At 45.8% G+C, this 23,033-nt stretch overlaps 1 protein-coding gene across 1 annotated transcript in view; it reads left to right on the top strand.

The window, feature by feature from the left end:
* Tagln (transgelin) overlaps window positions 1–23,033 on the top strand; it is a 911,813-nt gene that overhangs the window by 163,835 nt on the left and 724,945 nt on the right. The gene's annotated exons all lie outside the window — the stretch shown is intronic.

Genomic DNA, 23,033 nt, shown 5'->3' with positions numbered 1-23,033 from the left:
CCAGAACCAATAACAGCTGCTCTCTAACATGAGATAGGCTACCTCTTAGAGCAGTGGTTCTCAACTTGTGGGTTTCAACCCCTTTGGAAATTGAACAACACTTTCACAGGGGTCACTTAAGATCACCAGAAAGCACAGATATTACATTATGATTCATAACAGTAGCAAAGTTACAGTTATGATGTAGTAATGAATATAGTTGGGGTCACCACAGCATGAGGCACTGCAGTAAAGGGTCGCAGCATTAGGAAGGTTAAGAACCTGCCTCAGAGGAAAGGAAAGTTCAGATGGCCCTGACAATGCTGATGTTTAAAAGGCAGGCTTGGGAGCCAGGGTGCTATCAAAGTTGTTGTTGTTGCTCTGAAAAAAAAAAAAAAACAAACAAACCATTTAAAGGAAGTTTATTTTTATTTGAATTTTGATTCCAGGCTACAATCTATCATCTCAGGTCAGTCAAGGCAGGAACACCCAAAAACAAGAGAATATATGTATCCTTACTTGCTTGCCTCATTCTTATACAATTCAGGGCCTTGCCTAGGGAATGGTGCTGACAACAGTGGACTGGATCTTTCTATATCAATTACACAACCCCATGAACATGCCCCTCAGGCCAACATGATCTAGATTAACTCCTTATCATAATTTTCATCTTTTACAAAATGTGTGTATGTGTGTGTGTAAGAGAGAGAGAGAGAAAGATGTCTATAGGTACCCACAGTGGCCAAAAGAAGTCACAGATCCCCTGGAGCTAGAATTATATATAGGTTGTTACAAACACCTGATGTGGGTATTGGAAACCATCTCAGATCCTCTAGAAGAACAGCAAGTACTCTTTTCTATGGAACATCTCTCTAGTCCACAATAATTTCTTTAAAGGCGATTCTGGGTTGTATCAAATTGACAGTTAAAACTAACACAGGGGTCTAGGTTCCAATCCCAGCTCTTCAGTCTACTAGGTTGGTGTCCTAAAGAGAAGTTTCTCCACTTCCCCGAGCCCTACTTTTCACATCCATTGAATAGGCATAACATTTCTTACTTCCTTGCAGTTAACATGTGCAAAGGCTTCTATCTTAGCTAAGTTTCTATTATTGAGATAAAAAAAATCAAGATCATAAACAACTTAAGTTATTTCACTTCCACATCACAGTCCACCGTGGAAAGAGTTCAGGGCAGGAACCTAGAGGCAGGATCTAAAACAGAGGCCATAAAGGGGTGATGTTTACTGGCTTGCTCCCCATTACTTGCTCAGCCTGCTTTCTATGGAGTTCCCACAGAAGTGGCTCTGTTGCATCTTGGCTTAAGTTCAAAGAGTTCTAGCCTATTATTGCTCCTTCAAGTTTAAACCACAGGATGTTTGGCCTAAGGTATAGTTAATGGATGCCTTACCTAAGCAAGAGGATATTTAGTTTTAGGGTGTGGCTACTTGATGTTATAGGTATTAAAGAGGCAATTACATTTGTTTATTCTTTGTATCATGGTAAGGAAGTCTTTTGCCATCCCCCTTTTGATTGGGGTATATAAGAACTTCGAGTAATAAACTTAGGGCTGATCACGGTATTCACTGGATGCCCTCCTGTCTATCTTCTTTTTCTTGTTTATTTCTTTTTCAATCCTCATTCCTCTTTTCAAGCACAGACAGACAACTCTGCTGGACCAACCCTTTCTTATAGCACCCAGGACCACCAGCCTAGGGGTCTGCACCCACAGTGGCTGGGCCCTCCCACATCAATTATCAATCAAGAAAAAGGCACCACAGGCCAATCTGGAAGCATTTTCTCAAATGCTTCCAGGAACAAAGGTCATGGCTGCACAAGATTGACCAAGATACAGGTGCAGGTGTTTCCTTAAAATTTACCTCAATGATGGAAAACTTCTCAACAACCACAGCCTCTTGAAGTTCTGGAGGGTACAGAAAAGGCAGCTCTAAGCACTGGAATTAACCTGAATTCATAGAGCTAGAAAGAACTAGAAAGCACAGTGGATGAAAAGCCCAGATACATGGGGTTAGGAAGAGGGAACATTCCTGGCCATGGCTCAACTCCGTGACATGTCCCTGTCTGAAGGCTTTTGGAACTGTTAAGATTCAGAGCCTCCAGGAAATCTCCATCCTTTCCCAACCCCTCTGAGGAACTGGTCAATTTATTCCTTTTATAGGTAGAGTTTACAAATCATTAGGGATGGGGAAGTAGGTATCTAAGCGATAGAGAACTTGTCAAGCATGCACTAGACCTTAAGGCTCAACTCCTACCAACGGTATCGGGGGAATATCAATAGAATTACAAGACTTTAGGGCTCCAAAGCCAAATTTCTGAGTTATACTCAGTATAAAGTCCCTCTGTGTTCTCACCACCAGAGTCAGCCGACAAGATACAGGAAGCTTGCACAGTGGGCTCTGGAATTGGCTCCCTGAGCAATGAATGAACACAAGCAAAGGCCAGATGCTTCTGGGCTCAGAGACACAGAAATGGGATTTAATTACAGGAGACACCAAGCTCCCCTGGAGACAGGAGGCTTCACACACAGCCAGGGTGACATTTTGGGATGTCCAGCATGTCATTTCAACAGATATCCACCTTGGACAGCTGGGGTTCCAGTGAGAACAAACCAGCAGGACACAGTGATTGAATTTCTAAGGTAGAAAAGCCAATGAGCGGGTGGGCGTGGTCAAGTGCCCTGGTGGCTGCAGCAGAAGTTCTGTGGAAATTTGTTCAGAGACACTGCTCTGCTTTGCCCTTGGCTTGAGATGAACAAAGGTTATTTTTCCACTCTTACCCAGGGTGAGCTTGGGCCATGTGGTTTATCTCTTGGAGCCTCTTGATTCCATATCTACAAAGTGAGGGGCTGTGCTAGGTGCCCTGAAATTGATTTTCCTGTGAAAACAGTTTGCTAAGAACCCTGACAACTGTGGGTCCCTTAGCTCTCCTGACCCTCCACTAGGGCTGGCAGGCCACAATTGAGGGGAGAAGTATAGAAGAGGCACTCTGAAGAAGGGAGAAGTGACTTAAACTCACAGGCTAAAGCCCAAGGCTATGGGAACTCCACCTCCAATGCCCATGGGCATCTTCCTCACCCCACACAGAGCACTCCACTCACATGTCCCAGACCCAGTATCTCTGCTATGGTGACGCTAGTGAGCAATGTAGAGTTAAGAAAAGGGACAAAGGCACTGAAAGTCAGGGCCAGCTCCTCCCAGAGTCCTTGTCCTAGGGAAACAAGATCGTGATCTAATGCTGGAGGCGACTAGGCAAGACTTCAGCACACCAGCTCTTAGCCCTTCTCTGTAAATGCTTGTGATTTTTTTATGGTGTTGTTTGTGGAGCTAAATATTCAAATTGATTCTCTTTTTCCTTCCTTGGAGCTGGGAGGAACAGGAATGCCACAACCATCCTCCACCCTGCGGTGAGAAACTGCCCCTGTTTTCTCTCAACCCAGCAGACAAAAGCTGAGTCCTCTCTCCTCTCTGCAAACCTCTCTGGGTCCCCTGTAATACCAGGGGTGGAGCCTCCCATGTGTCCCAACCTCGTCCATTGAATCCTAGAAGTCTGAGATCAGGGAAAAGGAGGCAGAACAAACCAGGACAAAGTAGACAGGAAAGACTGTCACTCTGTAGTCTCTGCAGCTGGGTCTCAGGCCTCTGTTTTTCCAGTCCTCTACAGAGAGGCTTATCTCTGGGGGACCTCGGGGAACAGGTGTCTCCCTGTTAAACCATCAAGTTCCAGCCCTTTCCTTTGTTCTCTTAACAAAGCAAAGACAAGCTTCCTTCTCTCTCCTAGACAAGTTCTTGCCAGAGCCTGCAAGAGCTCCTCCATATCATGTTTTAATATTAGTTACTTTTCTTATAGCTGTGACCAAATACATGACAAGAAGCAACTTAAAGAAAAAAGGGAGTCTTTTAACTCATGGTTTAAGAGACATGTTTAAGAGACAAAGAAGCTTGTCTGCCTGAGGGGGATACAACTGGTAACATTGTGACCACACTCAGGAAGCAGAGGAATGCTAGTACTCATCTAGCTTCCCCCCCCCCTTTTCCCTCTTTTCATTTTGCTTGCAATCCCATATCAAGTTGACGGTAAAGAGTAACCATCACAGGCACCAATCACTGGCTTCAAGCTGAGTCCTCAGCTCCTGACTATGGCTTTTTTTATTTCCTAGGTAACAATATGCCATCACCCTGAACTGAATCCCACATCCATTCCAAGTACCAAATCTGCCTGTGGGGCCAAGAGAAGCAATTGGAGAAAAAAAATCATGAACTATTACTAGCTATACCAAACCCCAGTCTTACATTTACACCGAGCACTGATGAGGTCTTCTCGTGGGATTTTTAAAAATTACATTTATTGGGGCACGGGGCACCTATGCATGTAGCTTTCAGGAGTTAGTTGGTGCTGCTCATATAGGTTTTTCTCCTTTATCAAGTTGATTGAATTTGGAACCACCTGGGAGACATACCTCTGGACACGTCTATGAGTGTGTTTGCAGAGAGGTTTCATTGCAGAAGAAAGACTCACCCTGAATGTGGGCGGCTACCATCCCCTTCCACTATGTGGTTCTCAGGGATCAAAGTCAGGTAGTCACACTTAGCAGCAAGCACCTTCACCTGTTGAGTGATCTCACCTGCCCTATCTCACAGGTTTCTGCAGTATGTTATAGCTGAACCCTATCTGTGGGTGACTGAAGTCCCTTTTTGTAATTTACTTGCTGAAACTGGTTTCAAGATCTGCACCCAGCCAGGCATTGGTGGTGAATGCCTTTAGTCCCAGCACTAGGGAGGCAGAGGCAGGCTGATCTCTGTGAGTTCAAGACCAGCCTGGTCTACAAGAGCTAGTTCCAGGAGTCTCCAAAGACACAGAGAAACCCTGTCTCGAAAAACCAAAAAAAAAAAAAAAAATCTGTATCCATAATCTGCTTCACCAGTGCTGGATTTCTTGTTGATCATATAACTACCATAAGACCACACAAGCCACGTATCAATCCTATGTCTGCCACTTACAGCTATAGGGACTTGCTCAGTCAAGTCACTATAGCCCTCCAAGCCTCAGAGTGACATGTGGAATAAAAAAAACATCTCCCAAGCTCTCCACATTAGGTATATGCACTCTGTACAACCCTCTCCCCTTTAATATAGGATATCACTGATACAATTAGGTTAAAATATATCAACTGATTCTGAGTTAATCAAAAGCAAGGTAATTTAGTGCCGGCTTTCTCTAATCAGGTGAGATCATTCTGAAAAGCATGTGATTGAACATTTTCTCCAGCAGGCTCGGGGAATAGGGGTAGTAAACGGTCCTATGAATTGCTATGCATGAAGTTACTTGGATAGAAGATGAGGGTGACCTTTAATTGTGTTTTGTGCTGCTATAACAAAATTCCTGAGACTGGCTACTTTATTGGAAAAAAAAGAAGAAGAAGAAAAGGGGTTGCTTTCTAATTCTGGAGGAGGAATTCCAGAAGTACCAAGTCTATTCAACTCCTAGTAAAGTCTTGTACAGTGTCCCAGCAAGAAGTAGAAAAGAAAGAAGGTGTGTATAAGTGAAGTGTGTATACAAACGAGAATAAAGGGAAGACAGGCCCGGTGTAGAGTCTGCCCTGCACTGCATGTTAAATACATTTTCATTTTAAATTGTGATAGCCATATCTGCTATGTGAGGTTTTGAGGCAGTACAGTGTATAAAGGTGCTCAAAATGTTTATGGCCACAAAGATTGCTGCTGCAAATGGAACATGGGACAGGCCACCAGAGACGACAGCACAGTTATAAAGATCCAAGTGTGCCTTTTAACCTATAACCTTTACCGGCATCCTGTGGAATGGCCGACTCCCTTCCTACTAGCATGCCTCGCCACTGCCAGTTCCAGCAAGCTGTCATCTTAGAGCCTAGTCCCTTCTTCTTTCCCCTTTTCTTCTCAATCTGTTTCAGGGTTGTACTGAATGCCACTGAGGCTGTGAGCCATGACCGATCAAGCCAGACCTGATATTGTGTGAAAATACAAACCTCTTAAGATTAACAACAGATTTAATCTCCCACAAGTAGGAAGGTGCGTCAGTAGCTACAGCTTGGAGAGTGGGTGTGTGAGAAACTTAATCCCCAGTGTCATATATGAATGATATTTGGAGGCTAGGCATTTGAAAGGCTATTGGTGGTATATGAGGTCATGAGAGTGGGGTCCCTAGGACAGCATTAGTGGCTCTGTAAGAGGAAGAAAGTAGACTAGGTTAGTATATGTACTCTGTCTTGCAGTGACACCCATCACTGTGTTGTGTGTGATAGATGCCAAGAAGATGCCAGGACTAGAACCGCAAGCCAAGTAAATGTCTAATGTTTATAAATTACCTTCTCCTGAGTATTTTATTACAGAAATGAAAACCAGACTAAGAAACCCAGTCTCTGAACTCCACTTACCAGAAAGTCAGTGGGCAGACTCATTATCTGTTGATTGTGAATCCTTGCAATAGCAAGAACTATTTGTGTACCAACCATGTTAAGCCTGTGTTAGGTGCCATGAATAAGACACTATCATTGGGACCGAATTAGGGCTACAAATAGGTAGGGGCAATAATAAGATTTCTGCCAGGTATCCTGTGTCAGATTGGAATTCCACAAGCCTATTTGGCTGTATTGAGGGAAAGACAATGACTGTTTATTCCTTTGAAGTAGATATTAAGTGCCCAGTTATAAGATTGCCAAGAAGTCTATTACCAAAGCTTCTCCCTGATTTTGAAACATCTGCCACCCAGTTAGGGAAAGAACACACCCTGCATGGTGACTAAGTCCTTGGATCCGGTGGGCCTGTCAAACTACGAAAGAGCTGATGAGCCCAACACAGAGTAGCCATGTGTGCAAGTACTACCTCCGTCCTGCTAACTCTCCTATTGCTCCTACGCTCACAAAACATAAACACAAGAAGCCTTATATAGGAGTTTCACAGCAATCCATCCTAACACACTCACTGAACTAGTGAAACATGAAACAGCCAATACAGACTGGACACTGACAGTGAGAGATGCAGGAAGGTTTTACAGTTTTCAGAATGTCCGTCGGGGTGATTTCATTCAATGTTTCAGTGAAAAACGGGAGGAAATGGGAGTGTCTACCAAGAGAGAGCTAGAGCAAGAATGTGTCACAGAGCACAGGCAACGGAACCTGAGGGAAAGTCAATACAGTTCAGGGCCCTGAGCTGAAAAGTTGCATCATCTTTCTTAGGCATGAAAGGTGTCTTTCTAGTCATCATAATGGAAAGAAAGGCAATGGTAGAATTGGGGAGACCCAGTAAGAGGCTAACGGAGCAGCTCAGCTGTGTGATGAAGATGCTCCCCACCAGGGCGAGAGCAGTGGATGTATGTGAATCAGTCAGATTCAGTGCATTTTTCTGAAGTAGGGCAAAAATAGAGTACTCCCTAGTCAATTTCATGAGAGGAGCCAGAGATAAGGAGTAGGCAGCAATGTAGACATTTTCCCCCTGGACAAGTGGGAGGTTGAAGTCACCCCCAATGGTAGTATAGAAAATAGCATGTTTAGGATGGGGTGAGGTGAAGAGTTCTGTTTGAGATCTGTTGATGATGCAGGGTTTCTTCTCCATTCCTCTTTCTTTCATGCCCACAAAAAACAGGCCAGACCAGCAAGTCTAAGGAAAGCAAGGTGGGCTTATTTTTTGTTTGTTTGTGTAGCTGTGGACCCTGTCCTGGAACTTACTCTGTAGACCAGGCTGGTCCCCATCTCACAGAGATCTGCCTGTCTCTGCCTCCCAAGTGCAGAAATTAAAGGTGTGCCACCACCATCTGCCAGCAAGCTGGGCTTATTGAGAAGAGGGAAAAGCCAGGAAGTGGGCTGGCTGGGAGGAGACCCCAAAGTGAGTTCGGAGATTCTTAGTAGGCTTGGGTGGGTCTGATTGGCTGTATATGCAAAAGAGGTTAAAAAAGAAAAAAGAAAAAAAGACCGGCATGTCCCAAGCCCAACAGTGGAGAGCCTGCCTAAACCAGGGAGGGGCCACAATTAGGGTCACCTGTCCCTCTTCCTCAATCCTCCCTTGCTGTCACCATGGAGTCTGGAAAGTTGATATAAGAAGGGCAACACAGTTGATACTCCATGGTTTTTTATGCTCCATTTCTGGCCATCAGCACCTACCACAGCCCAGGTCCCTCCTTCCTCCATCACTGAGTCTGAGAAGTCCCTCCACACTTCATCAAATTCAGGGAGGTTTTAAGCTTCTGAACAGCTGGGTACAGGTACATTCAGGCTGCAAGGTGTGGAAGCCTCTAATTCAGTAGAGAGGTCAACATTGATGCCATTAGCACACAGTTGATATTTCCAGACTAGGTGAACTCTTACTGAGAAGACAGCCATGGAGTGGGCCCCAGGGGTTCCCAGTCAGGTCCACAGTAGAAGAGCTCATAGAAGAGAAGAAAGAAAAAGGAGGAAGAATCATCTGTGGGGTAGGGAAAGCAGACTGTTCTATGTGCTCAAACAAGAAGAATGACACCAGCCAAAACCAAGAAATGTTGATGAATCAAGCATGATGTAAGCTGATCACCATCCCCTGGATGAAGCAACACTGGTAAGAGCAGTTTCCATGGAGAGGTGGGGTGGGAGACCTCACTAGGTAATGACGACACTGTTGAGAAGCTTGTTGTAATCATCAGGAAGAAGGGATGAGCACCAGGCAAAGGATTAATTAACATAGGTGCATGCTAATTAATACGTTTATATGAAGATGGAGCTAAGCTTGTATAGAGAGGGAGGGGGACTTGCTGGAGGCAGAAAAGCGAGCCCAACCCACTGCAAATCTGTGCCCTGGACTGAGGTGGGCTGGGTTACAAGGCAGAGGCAAGGGTAGGAGGCAGAGAGGAGAACGATGCCTTTCCTACCCTAAATCAGTGGAAGACAGAGAGAGGCTCTGCAGGCTCGCCTAAAAGATCCATGAACAGAGTTGTCAATCACTGAGTTGCTCAGGTGTTCTTCACACCTGCTACATCCTTTGAGGGGCTCCCACCATGTTTTTGCATAGAACTTAATTAGAACTGCATTTCCCACAGCCAATTAGACTCCATTATTGTGTTCCTTGAGCTTCCCTTGACCTGTGATGCGTATCCAGGCCAGCTGAGACACATGAAGACTTCTGTATGAGCTTCCTGATGCTGCTATAACAAGTGGAACACAGCTGGTTCAGGGTTGAAAGCAGGCAGATCGCTGTGGAGGTCAGCACTCCCACGTAGACCTCACTGACTAAAACACGGAGCTGGGCAGAGCTCTGGTCTCTCCAAGGGCTCTAGGGACAATAATAATCTGCTTGTCTTTTTCAGCTTTTAGAAGTAGCTTGAATTCCTAGGCTTGTGGCCCCTCTCCCCATCTTAGGCCCAGAACTGCAGGTGGGGTCCTTTCCACAGGAATCACTCTGATCTGCCTTCTTCTTCCACTTTGACGAGCCCTGTGAGCCCACTGCCCACCCCCACCTCCCCGCAGATGCCTGAAAACACTCTCCGTTTTTTAAGACATCTAACTAGCACTTTAATTCTCTCCATCCTCCGTACAGGTTCCAGACCATACACATGGAGGAGTGGCTCTGATGCTGCCCACATTAGTGACTCTAAATGCCTAGCTCTAAGTCTACGTGCTGCCTCTGTGCAACACCAGCCTTGAGGTCATTCATTCAATCTGTCAGCCATTTATTCATTCATACAGGATTTGTGACTTTAAAAGCCAGTTTGGTCTGGTAGCTCTTCTCCTGCCTCTCCTTCCATGTTTATTACTGAATCTGTTATTTTCCCCAGAAATCTTGTGGAATAGATGAAATGAAGATGAATTTCGCATCTACTCTACTGCATGCACTGGAAGGGTGTGAGACTCGAGGAAAGGAGTGAGGCTGGGAGAGGAATCATTCTCTCATGTCCCCGGCACCTCCCCTGCTCCTTCTTTAGCTAAGGCGCAGCAGATGTAGGGGTGAGCTCTGGTGGGCGGTGGGGTTTCACCTGACAAATTTTGTTATAGGGCCATTTAAATCATTCTAATTGCTCAGAAACACCCCATTAAGTTCCCCAGTGAAGGGTGCTGGGGAAAAGGGCAAGGAAAAATTGAGGAGAGGCTGGGAGGAGAAAAGCTGTTTCAGACCTGCCATTTGGCTCCTGCAGCCTCTTGCACAGTTTGCTTAAAACAAGGAGGCAGGGGAGGGAGCCAAGGGCAAGAGAGAAAACAAACAGATAATGTCAGGTCCTGCCCTGAGAAATGCAAAATTCATTAGAAAAACATTGATTGCAAAGAATTGATTTGATTGTCAGACACACACGACATCCGAGGAAAATCTTTCATTATGATTCAGAATTTGTTAAAAGGAAAAGCAGAGCGGAAGACGTAGAGCAAGGACAAGCTGTTGTAGATGCCCTGCTGTCAGAGCCATAAACCTGACCTAGGAGCTGTCTCTGAAGATGCCCCTACAGTCTTATGGAGGTGGTTTACCTGTGTCATCAGTCCCAGGACCTGCTGTTGTAGAGAGGCACAGATCTGTGGCTCTGGCCCCATTACTCGGGCTGTTTGGGATAGTTTCTTTATAGTTGCTACAGGCGGGCAGACCAGTCTCTAACTGTCTACAATCCCTCCCTTGGTTTTCCCTCCTTCCCTGCACTGTGAGCTTGGGTACCTGAATCTGGATAAAGAACTGGGGAGCTCCAGATTACGAAGGACTCTCTACCAAATACTACCCTGGCTTAGCTGCCACTCTCTGGGGAGCACTGCTAAGTCTCTCTCAGACCTTGCTCCCACCTCCCACCCACCCAGGATTCCGAGGCTCTTTCTAGTTCTAATTGTCTTCAAGCTGCTGCCACTTCTCACTCCTCCACATCTGGAATAGGTGGGCCCTTCTGTTTGGGATTGTAATGTGCTCCTTTTGGCTTCTGGTTTTGACTTCAACATTGTCAGCATGGCTTCTCAAAAAAAAAAAAAAAAAAAAAAAAAAAAAGCCTTAAACCACAGCAGCCATCCCTTAGCCTCTAGTTTCCTCTTGTAGATACTTTATTGGCTTCACACAGACTCTGAGCTCACTCTTCCTGGCATCCAGAGCTGGGAAGTGGATGGGGTCAGGAGCTATGAGAATGTTTGAGGAAGGAAAGTCAATCATTAGCTTCCTGCCACCCATGTCATACTGATCAGTCCTCCAAGGGTCAGAGCCTCTGGCTGGGTGATGATGAGCATGGGGCAAGCTGGTTGCATCCAGAATCTAAAATGATGATCTCAAGGCATCCTGAATAAAAAGCCCATGATCCTGTCAAAGAGTGAAGTTTGCTCAAAGGATAGTCAGGTTTGTTATGATGAGCATCTCATTCATCTTATTATACATTGCAGGAACAGTCACCACAGCGATTTAGGTTTCCTTCCCCTAGATTGGGCTGCCCCAGGTGACCAAGAGGGTTCCCAATCTATGGTTCTAGGATTGGAAGACGAGGTCAGTAAAAAAAGTCTGAGAAAGTTTCCTATTCATTGAAGATGGAGTCTGTCTTGCCCAGTCCCACAGCCATTTAATCCCAAATAAACATACTGAGGCTTATATTAATAATAAACTGTTTGGCCAATGGCTCAGGCTTCTTACTGGCTAGCTCTCTCTTAATTATTAAACCATTCCTATTAAACTATGTATTGCCATGAGGTTGTGGCTTACCCGTAAAGCTCTAGCGTGTTACCCCTTTGGAGGCTACATAGTGTCTCCTGAAAACTCACTCTCTGCATTCCTCTTCCTAGAATCCTCCTAGTCTGATAGCCCTGCCTATACTTCCTGCCTGGCTACTGGGCAATCAGCATTTATAACATTTATTCATCAACCAATAAGAGAAATATATATTCATAGCACACAGAAGAACATCCCCCATCAGTGTGTATGTGTGCATGTGTGCACATGCACATGCTACATGGGTACAGGAGTCCATAGAAGCCAGAAGAGGACATTAGATTGCCCTACAGCTGGAGTTACAGGCAGTTGTGAGTCACCCAATACAAGTGCTGGGAACTGAACTTGGGTCCTCTAGAAGAGCAGCAAATGCTCTTAACCACTGAGTCATCTTTTCAGTCAGCCCCTTGAGCTGGTTTCTTGAAAGCCATTTTACATTTCCTGAAAGGTAAGAGCCAGTATATTAAGGTAAGAGACAAGTAGGTGCTGTAACAAACCCAAATCTCAGTGATTTAACACAATAGGACACTGGTCTGGCTTAGTGAATCTGTTACAACCCTAGATTGAAAAAGGCTTTGCTGCTATCGCCTGAGTCATCTCAGGGTCACCTCAGGTTCCTAAATACAGAAATTTAGGAGCAAGGTACAAAAATGGTAGCTGTATGTCAATTCTCAGTTCTGTTGCACATATAATGCACAGGGTGATGAAAATATGGACCCTATTAACATAAGGGACACTCCTACTGTAACTGTAACCATAGAAGGGACACACTGATCTCTGATGAACTGCTAGCCATCCACCTGTGGTGGCTGTATCCATAGGAGAAAGAACTCTGTACCTGGAGTCCAGCAACACTGAAACTACTTCAGGCTCCTGTCAAAATCAAACTGGGCAAGCCAGCACAAGAACCTTAGCTCCCAAACTTAGTTTTGCTGCCTCTAAAATGGGAGAAGAGCTGGAGCAATGGCCTCCAGTTGCTTTTTTGTCCATAATGGTGAGGTGGAGGCTGCACAGTAGAAATGGAGCTGCTGACTGAGTCTGTGGGAAGTTGCTTCCCAGCAGGCTGCTTGCCCCCCTCCAGCACAGAGTCACACTGCTTTAGAAAGATGTACCAGGCCACAGTCTCACTCTCCACCTGACATCATACAAATGGGACCCCAGAGAGGATGGAAATTGAACAGTCCCCACAGGGGAGGAAACATGAAAGGTTATATGATGTGAGCCTGCGTGGGGGTCCAGGCGACCTTTCCTTGAGTTAAAAGACACAGGCTGCTAGGCCAGTGACCAATAAGGCAATCAGCGCCAGGAGCTGGGCTGTTCCCACAGATTACAAGGATCGAGCAGACGGATTCATGCTGCCTTAGTCACAAAGGCAAGCACACGCACACAGGTGGGAAATGTCAGAACTATGCAGCCATGGACACACAGCCCACCTGTTACCACAGATCTGCACAGCATCTACATAGATGGATACCCATGGGCAGGTATATGGCATTATTTAAAGCCATGAATGTGCACAGACAGATACACATCTATCCAGGGAGACAAGGACAGATGTGTGGCCTTCAGTATTTACAGTTCTCTGCACTTGGATATATACAGATATTTAGATGGTAGAACAGATTGGCTGGATAAAGGTCTAGGTGTAGAGTACATGCCTCTATAAACTTGCTAACATGGAGAAAATCCACTGATTCAGAGTTCACATGGGTACACACACAGTTGCCAACAGGAAGAAAAGTGCTCAGAAATACATATATGCACAAATGAAATCACTTCCACATGGCTACACTACACATATGTGCATATATACATAGACTGTGCTAGTACACACAGATGAACATCTCACAGATCACCACACAAACAGGACTGGGAGCCTTCCTTAAACCCCAGTTAGATATGTTAACCTAGATAAATCATAATCTGTTTGGGTTCTATGCCCTTGTCAGTAAACTACATAGGCTGAACAAGCAACAGACAAGATGACTGGGAAGCACATAGGCAACCATCAGTGCAAGTGTGGCTAGTAATGGCCCCTCTACAGGTAGGCTGGGTTTAAGGTCAAACAAAGATAGCCCCAGGACTTCCTTCCTGATGGTACATGTCTATAATCTCTGCTACTTGAGAGGTTTGTGCAGAAAGATCATATGTTCAAGGCCAGTCTGAGCAACTTAGAAAGCCACACTGTTTTTAAAAATGTCTTTTACTCAAAATAGGTCTAGGGCTCAGTGGTAGAACGTTTGCCCTGCATGTGTAAGGTCCTGGGTTTCATTCTTGATATGAGACAGAGACCAAGAGAGAGGGAAGATCTTGGCTGCTTCAACTGGACAGTTAGGAGGTAAGCCAGATGGCCTGCCATGCACTTCCAGTAGTGACATGCTCATGTAGCCTGCAGAGGGCAGGTTTGTTTTTTTAGGGAGATCCAGGAAAGAAATGGTGGGTGAGAGCCCAAGCCTCTGGAACAGTGATGATGGACAAGTCTGTCCAGGGGTCTTCCAGAATGTTACAGCCAAATGCAGACATCTAGACTGGTGACATGCTTCAAATTGTAAGAAACAATCTGGGTGACAGGTTAGATATTGGTCACTCTGCCAACACAAAGCCCACAGCAACCTTCTTGCATACCACAAGTGGCCTCAGAGTAGATCTGTGTGGTCCATCTTCTGCTGTCAAGTGGCTTGTAGCTCTCTGCCAGGATCTAAGAGGTGAGTACATACAGGATGGGGCCTGGATGCAATATACACACACAGGCACATACTGATGCAACTGTACCTGAAGCTGTGTGTGTATTTTTACTTAGTCCCCCTGTGTACATGCTCAATTATTTGCACCACATAACTATGTATCTTCAACCATTCAAGCCCCCTGCACAACGCACAACACACACTTGAATAATCAAAGTGTCTAAGGGTAAATATCTCAGGTGTTTGATCCCATTTTCAGATGCCAAGATACATCTTACCTGAAAGGGAAAACCATTTTTCCTGTGACCCTGCTCTGAGTTGTGCAAGGTAGGAAGAAATCTTCCGCCCTCTTCTGCCCCTGTCTCCTTATTCCCTGACCTTCTCCTTACCTAACTGGTACAGATGAGGAAACCTGCTTGGCCAGGGTTAAGGACAGAATACCCATATTCCTCTACTTCTTGGTGAATGAGCTAGCTGAAAGAAACCCTTACAGAAAATAGAAAAACCCATAGAGTCTGGGTTCCTGGCTTATGATGCTGCAAAGCAGAGGGAAGAGGCAAGATACCATGGATAGTTCATTTTCCTATATACTAGCTAGAATGTTGGTACAGTGGAAAATCTCACGGGATGTGCTTTCCTATGTACAAGCTATCTATTGTAGAAACGTATTCTAACTCAGAAATGTGAAAATGCACATGTCTTAAAAAGAAATAAAATATATGTATTACTATCTGCCTCTTGTTTTTGTTTCTTGGTCCCAAAGTTGAGAGGAAGAGGGAAGCAATTAATTACCACTCTCAAATCTCTAATCATTTACATACATTTGCATGGAAAGGTAGCTAAGTGTATCCAACCATTATACCTGAGCCTGCAGCATCTCCTCATCTGTGGGTTACTGGTTATGATATTGACCACTGAGAATATGCATGTGTGTGGCTCTCTGAGCACACAGTGTCTACACATACTGGAACTTTGACATGTGTATGAATGAGTTTCATGCATTTGTAATCAAGTGCTACCTTTAGTGTGACTGTGAGTCACAGCCCAACCTTAGACCCCTGGCCAGCATCCCACAAAGACCCATAGTCGGACACACCAGGAGGCAGCTCCTTTCCCTGGATCCTTCATTCTCCTTGTGCTGGCTGCTTCTTCTCAAGGAGAGGCCATCCAGAGCCAAAGCCCCTCCAGAAATAGGCCGTGGCTGCCTTGCCTGAAAACAAATGACACAGAGCAATCTAGTAATTAGCAATAATCATGTCTCTCTGACTAGGCTTTATTTCACCAGGACAAAGAAGAAGCTTGGGGGTGTTCCTGGAGATAGGAACCAGAAGGATGGGGGACTTGCTCCTCTATTATCTATGGAGTGCAGCAGGTTCCCTCACTGTCTCCGAATACCCCCTCCAGATCCCCACACCTACCTTCTATCCTCTCTGCATTCTTTCTGTTCCTTACTCCCAAGTATCCAGGAAGCCTTCATTTCTCAGCTCTATAAGGGGGAGAGGTGGCTGAAACACTCAGGCACAAAGGAACCTAGACTCTAGCTCAGGGAGAGAGTGCAGCAATGGCTGGTAGATGGACTGTCCAGACCTTTGCCCATGAACTTGAATTCTACAAGACACAAATGTGGAGTTGAGTGAGTGAGGAGCTGCCTTGGAAGACAAGCTTCTGAAGCATATGACTGTCATCTCCTGATGCCTCTTAAAGAGGTGTTCTTGTCCCCAGCAGCCATGGCGGCTTCTTGGGTACCAGAAGACTTAACAAGCATACACAGAGAAAAAACCAGGGACACAGTCCCTTCTCTTGAGGAGATCAAACTCAACAGGAAAGAAACAAAAGTGTCTACCAATTATTTTAACACAGAGTGCAGGGAAGGACTGTGGAAGATGAGACCATTGTCACCTAAGAAAACTGGAAAATACTTCCTGAAATGGACCTGGAAGAATGGAGATGTGAAGGATTCAAAAGGAGAATGTGGCACAAGGGCATTTGAGGGCCAGTAAATTATGAAGATGAAAATCATAGTGGGGTGATGATGGTGATGGTTGTGATGACAATGACAATAAACAGCATCAATGACAATGAGAGATTTCCTTGTCTCCTTCCAGAATCTTCTTTCAGACCTAGACTCCATTGCTCTGCTCATTGCTGCCTAACCCAGCCCCAGCTTCTTTCTCTCTTGTATCTGCTCCCTGGAATATCTAACAGAAGTGGTCCATCTGCCCTATGCAGCAGAAAACTCCTGGGAGATTGTAGGAGATAGGTCTCTGATCCTGGTTCAATTACAGAGCAGGCTGGGAGCAGATGAGAAGATAATAGAAAGAGAGGGGAGAATATAATACTTTGCATCTGTACAATGCTCTGTAGCTTTCAAAGCATATGTATATGTGTGTGTATATATATATATAATTTCATGCTGGGGAGAAAGGTGGTATTGATCACACTGCAAAGATGATACCCAGGTGCAGAGAGGTAGGGACTCACTGAGATCGTATAGGTGACTTGGTTCCCATCTGCTACCACACACTGTGTCCAGGAGGCCACTCTGATACTATCCAGAGGGCCTGAGGATTAATCTCTGCAGTATGCCTTTCTACCCATTCTCCAATGTTCAGTCAAGCCCACAGCTACAGAGTCATTACTCCAAACCAGGTCCAGGATTCGTTTCCAACAGAAGACTCATCCCTCTTGATCAGAAACTTTTCAGGAAATGCTGATTATATCACTCTAATTCCGTGTTGAAGCAGGTACCCACCAATATCACAGCCACACCACATAACCACTCAAACACTGGCATAAGATGTTTCTTCTACAACGCCACAGTGTTCACCGTTCTTTCAAAACTTGCCTGTGCCCTGCAGCTCTGACCTTCCCTGGCACCTCCTCCTGAGCTCTGCTGACCTCCAGACACTGTCTCCTTTGAGAAGCCTTTCTCCTTCTCCCATTCACCTCAGCATCCGTCTCTCCTTCCACCAACATGCTGGCTCTGCCTTATATCATGTATATCCCAGTCTATAAGGTGGCAGAGTGACAGGTGGATGTCTCTGTCACCTCCAAGGGGTCAGACAGCCACAGAGAACCAAAGAGCAGGCCTCTTTGGTCCTTCATCTCCCATGACCCTACACACAGAAAGGTGACGGGGGGGGGGGCAAGTATCCAGCACATATTTGGTTATTAAACATTGTTTCATCACTGGGACAATGGCATCAGTCCTGCTGCCTCTCCTTGCACTGGAGAACAAAATCCAGCCTGAAGGTCCCAGGGTAAAGCAGACTGATAGAGATGTTAAACTGGGTTGGTCACAGACCTGGCTGTTTAAAGACCGTGAAGTATAAAAGGGGAAGTATCAGGGGCCTGCTAGGCTCACAAAGACCCAACTGGGAACCAGCACAGAGCTCAATGGCTCTCAGTCAGGTCCACCCAGGGCAGTGGAGACTGTGGGCCTTTCACACCCCCAGAAATGTCAACACTCTCTGAAAGAAGTCTCTGCTGGCCTGAAAATCTCCAGGCTGCCTGCACTTGTGATAAGCACAATAAATAAAACAATGAGACCCATTTGAAGGCACTTGTGAGACAGTAAAGCTCTGAGAACTTGACTTTGATGAGTTTGAAAGGCAAAGGGAAGAAAGGAGAATGAGTTTCCTCTTGGGCCCAGGTTTGTTTATCCCGGCTTCTCAAAAGTCAGAGCCTCCAAGCTTGATGTTTCAAAGGCCTGTAAATGTTTCTCCAACTCCAGACCAGGATACAGTCCACCAGAGGGCACCCATCTGCCCTGGGTCAGAAGAGAAATGGCTACTGGATCCTTAAAGTTCTCTGCCACAGAGCAAAGAAGCAGTTGGGAGGGCCAGGACCAGGCTGAGACACAGAGGAGGAAGGGATGATCAGAATCATAGAGAAGGTGTCTGTATAATTCTCATACCTTGGGGTGGTGGCATGGGAAGGGGTGAAGAACTCAGCATCTGTCCTAAGACTAAGAATGGCCAGTCCTCTACAAGTTGCTTAGAGTCTATGGCTTGTGTCTAGATTTGCCCTGAGTTCTCCCCATGCTGAGTTTCTGCTCTGTTTTGCATATTATTCTCCTAAAAGGTCCTCTCTGAATTGCCCCTGGGCATCTCAGGCAGTGACTTCACCATGGCCTAGTACTTCCAGACCCCTCTCCTTTATGACTCATCTTAAGACTCCATTCTGTTAGGATCCCAGCTGCCAGCATACCCTGAAACACATCACTGAAAACCTCAAGAAAACAATTTGAAGTGTTTTCCTTCTCATGGAAGCTTGAAACTTGCCCCTCCAGGCTATACCCCAGTACCTGTGTGCAGTATATTCATGATTCCAGGAGATCTAGGACCTCTACTGTCCCCATATGTCCTGCCTACTTCACTCAAAACCGTTTTTACTACTAAGTCACAAACCAAAGTTTGGGAGGACAAAGGACTTAGCCTTCCCTTTCCCAAAGGTCCTCAGTGTCCATTTCATCTTGTCAGCAGGCTGCCAGGTAGGCTGCCACATGCTCCTACAAGAAAGGAACTGAAATCTGGGAAAGACAGAGTTTAGAAGGCTATGCCACTGCAGTGGGGTCCTGCCTCCTGATGCTCTCTCAATCTCCTCCAGGTTGCGTGGGGAAGCTGTCTCTGCACTCACATTCGGGGTGGGGGTGGGGGAGAAGGACAATGCCCTGGGAAAAGCCAAAGGAAGCTGGCCTGTCACCTGTTACCCTCCTCCCAGATCTTTCTGATACCTTCCAGTCCCTTTGTTGTGGTAAGACAATCAGCCAACCCCTCCTCCCCCTGGATCATTTCACAGACTATGGCCAGACAGACACTAATTGGCTCTGAGAAGTGATTACTTCAAAGAAGGTCCCACTGGACCAAGATTTCTTGGAAAAACAAACAGCAAGCCCTGCCTCTCCCTCACCTGGAGAGCTAACAGCATAGAAACAGGCTTCCACCTACCTGTAGGTGGCGGTGGGGTGGTGTCTAAGTTAGGGTTTCTATTGCTGCAATGAAACACCATGACCAAAAAGCAAGCTGGGGAGGAAAGGTTTGTCTTACACTTCCACACTGTTCATCACTGAAGGAAGTCAGGACAGGAACTCAAACAGGGCAGGATCCCGGAGGCAGGAGCTGATGCGGAGGCCATGGAGGGTGCTGCTTACAGGCTTGTTCCCCATGGCTCACTCAGCCTGCTTTCTTATAGAACCCAAGACTCCAGCCCAGGGATGCCACCATTTACAATGAGCTAGGCCCTCCCCAAATTGCTAATTAAGAAAATGCCTTACAGGCTTGCCTGCAGCCCAATGTTAAGGAGGCATTTTCTCAATTAAGATTCCCTCCTTTCAGATAGCTCTGGTTTGTGTGTCAAGTCGCTGCAAGACTAGCTGCACAGGTGAAGACACTTGTGGGTTTATGGGCAACACACTGCCTGTCTCCTAACCAATTGCCTCTCAGGAAGGCTTTAGATCTGAAAGGCACATCAGGTAGGGCCACAGAGGAAGCAAATCCTCTTCAGAGTTGTCTCTCTCACACACACACTCCTTAGAGATGAGACAAGTGTCCATAGACAAGGCATGTGCTGCCCCCTCCCCCACACATTGTTCTGGATAACTACATGCTAGGTTCTCACAACATTAAACCTGAGCCAGGACAGTTACAGGACAGGTTGCACATGAGCTCTGTGTATGTGTGCGCATGCATGTGTGTTTATACACCGGAGATAGAACCCAGAGTTTTGGTGCACTGTCCCATCAAATTGCATGCCAGTCCCCAGGCATCCGCACCTGCCATGCCTTCTTCTAAGGAAGGGCCCTGGGCTTTTGGGGTGGCCTCCTGGTGTGGAAGTCAAGGCTATAGAGGAGATTCAAGAAACTAAGCAAACTTGAATCAAAAACCACAATTGCCTCCACGACCATCTATTCCACAAGGAGTTCTCAAGAGTGTGGGTGATGAATGCAGTGTCTATCCTGAGTCTGAGAATGGTCCTCCACAGGTTGCTTCGAGTTCATGGCTTGTGTCTAGATTTGCCCTGAGCTCTTCCCATGCTGAGTTTCTGCTCTGCTTTGCTTATTGTTTTCCTAAAAGTCCTCACTGAACTGGCCCTGGGCGTCTCAGGTTTATACTGTTCCAGGGATCCTCTCATGTTAGCCTCCTTACACCTCATTGCTCCATCCCATGGAGTCCAGAGCAAATGGCTTTGTCCAGGCTTCAGCACTAGGTTGTTCATGAATACCACTACTGAGTCATCTGTAGGCCTGCCTAAATCCCTTCATCCTAGGTGGGCTCATTCCCATTTAGCAGGTCAGGAAAGGAAAGTAGGGCTTATTTCTCACATTTACCTGGGGGACAGGAAGTGGGGCTAACTTATCACCAAGGCATGATTTTCCTGCCTCTCATAGACTCTTAGAATGCCTCTCTCCAGGCTGAGGTGACTCAAGCAAGTTGCTTCTACATTCTCCTCCCAATTTTTACCACAACTAAAAGGGAGCAGTTACCCAGTGACTTAAGCATGAATCTGGGGTTCCAGAATGTCATCACCACCAAAAACATTCAGCAAGCACCTGATGTTTACTGAGTACCATGGGAAGCATCAAGGATGCCAAGGGTCCTGGAGGCACTGGGGGTGGGGTGCTGAGGAAGAGCCGACTTCTGAGTCAGTGTATGCAGACTCACTCCAGTGCACCCATCCAGAGGCACTGCTTAAGACCTGGGAAGGAAGAGAAGAGAGTGAGAACACAAAGGTGGGTTGGTAAACATCTAAATGAGGGCCATAATGATGGAGGTAGAGACCAGGGCATATACTGACAATACTTCAGGGATGGGCCAGGCCACTTGGGCAAAAGAACGAACAGACCAATGTCCATTTGGATGTCCTGGAGAACCTAAGTGTGTCAGATATAACAGCTGTCCAGAAGACCCCTGCCCCTAGCCACAGAATGACTGCTAAGATATTCTGCTAACCCTCTCCTCCATCAATCCCTCGGGAATGGACATAGGGACAGGGAGGGGGCTCCATCTCTGCCCCATGCCCTCTGTCAACAAGCATAGACCCTTGTCTCTTTCCCTTCTCTCCTTACCTGTCCAAATTAACAAATCCGATCAACCCACTTGCCCTTCAATCTAAATAACTCTGTCTTCGGCTAAATAGAGAAGAGGAGATCGAGGATTTGAAGAGACACTTATTTATCTCTTTACCAGACAGTCTAATGAATAATTTCATGTTTGCAAAAGCTCATTTTGAAATTTGAAGACAAGAGATATATTGCCAAGGCGGCTCTAATACTGCGACATTAATTTTGCACTGAAAGATTTACTCAAAAATTAGATTTTACAATTTTAATGCCTCCATTCTTTTCTTTAAATAAGCTGTGAAATACAGTTAATTAGACTTAAACCCTGGAAGCTTAGACGTTTGAGCTTTGGTGTAAGCTACAAAAGAAAGCAAGCTTTTTCACTTGCAAATTAAATCTAAATTCATTACATGCCTAAACCTACACTACTTGCAGAAATCCTACTGGGCTGGGGAAGGGTCTTCTCTGGGCTCCAGGTATCTCCCTACAGAATTCTGGCTTCAGAGAAGAGTGGAGAAAATGAAAGCAGAGACAGAAAACAAAGAACACGGAAGCATCCTGGGCAATATAGTAGTATATTCGCTCCTTGGGTGAGCAAAAGAACCATGCTCAAAAGAACCCAAGAAGCCATTGCACATGATCTACGTGGACAGATACAGGGTTCAGAGAAGAAAACAAACAAACAGAAATTGTTTAACTTGGTTTCAACAACATCTGCCAATCAACATACTTGACCCAGAAGCCTTTTTGCTGCCAAAACAACTACCATTTGGGTCAACCCACTTCACTGTAGAACACTCAGCTCTGGGCTCTAGCAACTCTTCAAAGTTGTTTTCTCTCTCTTGGACATGGTCTTGGAGTTCAAGCCCAAATCCTCTGTTTTATTCCATGTTGACTGTTAGGTGAGAGCTGTGAGACATACATACAGCTGGCTATGAAATACAAAATCAAAGTCATATCAGGCTGAGGAATTGAGAAGCCAAGGTAGACACTGTACAGGTGTTCAGCTGTGTGATCTGATCTTCCAGGGACCTCTCAACATGTTAACCAAAGAAACAATCCAGAGGTGTAAGGAAGTACAGCAACCTCTCAAGAGCTACAGCCCTCCTAATGTGGCATCCCTCCACAAAACCTGTGACAGGGTCACTCACACTTTTGCACTGATGCCCCAAAACTCTGAGCTTACTAGATAATCATCTCATCTCTGGAAAATCCTGATCACATGTAGACACAAGGCCACCTCCGTGTAGGATACTACCCTGCCCTGGACTGGAGAATATCTTGTCCTAGTCCCTTCATGAGCCCCAAACTGGCTGGGCTAAACATCCCCTCCTTGCTAGCTCCCACAATGGCTGCATTCTGCTTACTTTTTTTTTTTTTTTTTAAATTAAGGAGCCCTCTTTTTCAGTATCCAACGTGTACCAGACTTCATGATTGGAGCTCTCTCCCTTGTCTGTGGCTTCCTAAGCTTTCTGAAGAGCGCAGAACCTGTTATGACTCTAATGTAACCAACAGGCCTTCCTCTTATAATTGTCCAATATTAGAAACTTCTGGCCAGGTGTAGTGTGGCTCACAGGCCAGATATGGCAGCTCACACTTATAACCCCAAAACTTGAGAAGCTGAGACAGGAGGACT

This window comes from Phodopus roborovskii, unplaced genomic scaffold, assembly GCF_943737965.1.
Source record: "Phodopus roborovskii unplaced genomic scaffold, PHOROB, whole genome shotgun sequence".
NCBI classification, from domain to species: domain Eukaryota; kingdom Metazoa; phylum Chordata; class Mammalia; order Rodentia; family Cricetidae; genus Phodopus; species Phodopus roborovskii.
The sequence above is the reverse complement of the archived record's forward strand: the minus strand, read 5'-3'. Positions and strand labels throughout refer to the sequence as shown.